The sequence below is a fragment of the Galeopterus variegatus genome, unplaced genomic scaffold (assembly GCF_000696425.1).
Source record: "Galeopterus variegatus unplaced genomic scaffold, G_variegatus-3.0.2 Scaffold3649, whole genome shotgun sequence".
NCBI classification, from domain to species: domain Eukaryota; kingdom Metazoa; phylum Chordata; class Mammalia; order Dermoptera; family Cynocephalidae; genus Galeopterus; species Galeopterus variegatus.
The window spans coordinates 201184-205356 of NW_007729760.1; positions in this window are offsets into that span (position 1 = coordinate 201184).

A 4173-nucleotide genomic window follows, 5' to 3' on the forward strand; every position below is an offset into this window, starting at 1 on the left:
AACAATTTACAAAATAGGATCATATTGTACTTTTCTGCGTCTTGCTTTCCTCACTCAACCGCACCCCACATAAATGCCTCCAGGGCCATTTAGCTCCAATTCACATTCTTAATGGGGCCATATGACACCATGATGTAATATGGTGCAACATGGCTCATGAAAGGTTAATAAAAAGCTGTGATAAGATTATATCAGCACACACAATATGTATGTGTATGTGTATTAGAAAATCTGAAAAAATTAAAAATGTGGTTGCTCCATAACAAAGTTAACAATTATTTTAGAGATGGACAGTCACATAATTTCCAGGTTTTTGCCATTCAGACAAAGCAGCAGTTAATATTCTTATCCATAGGTTCTTTATACTAGTGGGTTTGTACTGGAAAATAGGTCCCCAGAAAGGGGAAATTAGAACAAACAGTATTTGCAGTTTTTATTTTTGAGATGTTACTGGAACACACTCCAGAGAGGCTGGGATGTTTCGGTTTGAAGCAGCAGCTATCAGAGGGTGCTTCTCCCCACCGCTGCCAGAAGCAGGTGCCTTGGCAATTTGGGGCATTTTCTAGTCTAAGGGGTGAAAAGCGAATCCCTTTGTTTCTTTGACCACTAGTGATTGGGGGTTTCTTTTCATTTGTTCGTATTTTAGGTGGATTTCCTCCTCTGTGAATTGCTGATTCATGCTAACTGCCCATTTTTCTAAGGTTTGTGTTTCCTGTCGATGGGCGTAAACTCTTAATATATTGCAAAACTTCACCCCTGGACTGTCACTGGCATTAGAAATTTAGAGGGCTGGGAGGGCTTGCATAAATACTCATTGACAAGTCTGAAAACCTTGAAGCCATAAAGGAAAAAGTAGACACATTTGTCTACATAAAAGTGAAAAGCTTATATGTGGTAAATGTTCCATAAGCAGAGCAGCTTTGGCAGACTGGCAAGTTTAGATGCTCACTCAGCTGCTACTGGGAAAACGGGCTCACGAGGAGATGGCAGGAGACAGCGGGAGATGTGTCAGGAGGGTGTTTCTGGGGTCTTTATGACAGAGAACGGACATGAGCAAATAGAACGGTAGGGCCTGCAAGCCGACTGAACGTAGGGAAGGGAGGCACAGAGCTTCTGTTCACTTACTTTAACTAGCAGATATTTCACATGGGCTAAATAAAAAGAATGTGGGTTTTTGGTTTCCTCATCGACAGCAAAAGGCACACAGCATCTGTATCCCGAGGTGGCTGAGATTCAGTGAGCAGGTGCATCAGCTCCTAGGGCACGACCAGGCACAAAGTGAGCCCTCGGTGGACCTGAGCTCCCACCTCCTCCACCCCTCCCTGCCTCCTCCCAGCTGCCTCCGGCCTTGTCCTGGGTTAGGGGGTACCAAGCCTGCTGGTCAGTCAGAATCACCTGGAAAACTGTTTTAAGTACCTAGATTCTGGGCCCACTTCCAGAGATGCTAATTCTGCTGGTCTGATGTGGGGCTCAGGGATTGCACTCTTACCACACTGCCTGGGAGACCCCTCCTCGACGCTTAGACAGACTTGGGATTTGTTTCCCCAGAAGTTGCAGAACCTAGAGGAGAAGACAAACTCTCTAAGCTGAGTCTGAGCAGTAAGGTCGCTAGGAGCGGTGTTCTGGGGGTGCAGCCTAGAGTTGGTCTCCCAGGGAGGGTGAGATCAGGCCTTGAAGGAGGGCAGAGGAACCAGCTCTGTGAAGGTGGGAAAAGGCCTCTGTGCTGCCAGTGTGGGGAGTGGAGGGACAGAAAAGGAGGGGAGGTTGGAGTTGGGTGGAGAAGGCCCTTAAAAGGCCGCACCAAGAAGCCTGGGCTCCATCACACTGGCAATGGAGACTCGTCCAAGGTTTCTAGGCAAGGGAATAACTTGCTAAGATCTTGTCTTAGTAGCTCAGCCCAACGACGCTGGCCGCAGTGTGGAGAATGCACTCTACAGGTGTCAGGGATTGTCGTTGTTAAAACCATGATTATCCAAACAGCTTTATTTGGAAAATATACCCTTTAGTGATCCTCCAGTCTGTTCAAGGTGAGTGAAAGCACAAGTGAGAGTGTGGTCTAAGAGATAAGATGTAGGGACCTAAACATGGCAAATCTGCCTTACGCTGCTACTTTAATCTTCCAGCTTTTTATTCCAAAATTATTAACCCTTTTCCTTTAGTAACCTTGTGTTCCTCCAGTCTGTTCAAGGTGAGTGAAAGCACAAGTGAGAGTGTGGTCTAAGAGATAAGATGTAGGGACCTAAACATGGCAAATCTGCCTTACACTGCGACTTTAATCTTCCAGCTTTTTATTCCAAAATTATTAACCCTTTTCCTTTAGTAACCTTGTGTGAAACATGGACTAAAAAACAGCAAAATTGTGTCAAGTTAGAGGTGAGCTGCTAGCTACTCTAAAAGGCTTTACTGAATTTAACCCAGAGCATTACGTGACAATGAGTTGCAAGCAGAGGTCGTTTTGTCTTTTGGACAACTAAGCATGATTCATTATCAGTGACAGAAAAAGTTAAAGCAGAAAGTGTCCCTTTTCGTAAAGCAATTTAATGGTAAGATTGAACAGAGCTCTAGACTTCCAGACCAGTGCACAGCCCTCAGGCTGTTTTGGTGCAGACAGGCTGAAATGCTGAAATGTGAGTGCCCAGCCCAGGAGACACAATGGCACTTGGAGGCTTTGCTGCTGGCGACATGCTAGATGCAGAGGGGAGGGAAAGGAGGGAGACACTGGTTAGAAAAGATTTACTGTCCTAGGCACACACATGACAGGGCAGCACCCAGAGACGGCTGGACAAATCAGAGGATGATTTACAACAGTGGCTGCCTCCCCAAACACCATAGAGACTGAAACGCCGCTAAAGTGGCTGCCAGGCACGAAGCCAGGCTCCCCAGATGGCCGTGACAAGGACGGAGAGGGTGCGCCAGGACAACTCCCTCAGCCCAGGCTCAAGAAAATAGACAGATTCTCCCGCACCAGGAATCTCACATTCACTTAGAAAATAAGAGTTTTCTTTGAAAATAATAATTTACTTGACTTTTTCTGACTATAAAAATATACATGTTTCTGGTAAAAATTCAGAACAGGGAAAAGAAAGTAAAATTACCCACAGAACCACCACCTGGCAATAAACACTGCTAGTGTTTTGAAACCTGACATCTCTCTATTCACATATACTCAAAAAGACAGAAAAATAATTTTTTAAAAGTGAGATTTTACCACCGGTTTTTGTCACCTGTTTTTCAACAGGATGTTGTGGACATCTTAAAACTGATACAGATCTACATCTTTTTTTGTCGTTGGTTACCTAGTACTTAGATGTAAATAATTTATTTAAATAATTCCTTTTTAAATAAAAACTTCAATAAAAGTTCAAAGTTATAACAGATGAATTACTTAAGCATATTCTACTTTATTAGAATTTACAAGGGATTCCTTGAAAATGCTATTGCAGACGTGATCACACAGGAAGGTTGTGTGCATCCCTTTAGGGTATTTCCTATTTTATTTAACAATTCCCTTTTGCCAGAATTTCTGCTTTTTCACTCCTACAAGCAACGTTGCAATGAGCATCACCATGTATCTACTTCTGCATGATTGTTAGTTACCTGCTAAGGGTAAACCCTAAGCAGTGGAACTGCCATCGGAGGGCAAGCCACACAATAGGCAACTCCTGGCTCACAGCAGGGCCCCCTCATTGTGGACACTGTTGGTCTTGCCTGCCCAGTGCCCTTCCCTTCCAGCAGACTGTGACAGGCAGGGAGGAGGGAAACCCCACCTGCAGCCCACCTGCCATGTGGTGAAGGGGGGCTAACCCCACCCAGGCATATGACACAAGCCGGGCCAAACGAAGTAGAGCCCCATCCTCTCGGTGCAGAAGACTGGCTCAGAGATGGTCCCATGACTCAGTGGAAGTCCAGGAAGAGCCAGGCAGGGCTTGGACCACAAGTCTAATACTTCCTGGTATGTGATGATCAGACCCGTGGTGGCCAAAGGTTTTTAAAAATGCTTAATAGATGTGAATACATATTCATATATTGGTAAAAGTAAATTGAGATGTAAAGAAAAGGTTTTGGTTTGGGGGTTTTTTAAATGCATTTACTTAAGAAAAAAAACAAGCTTATTTTCTTTTTTTTTTTTTCCTTTTTGTCTTTTTTACTGGCCGGTAACGGGATCGCAACCCT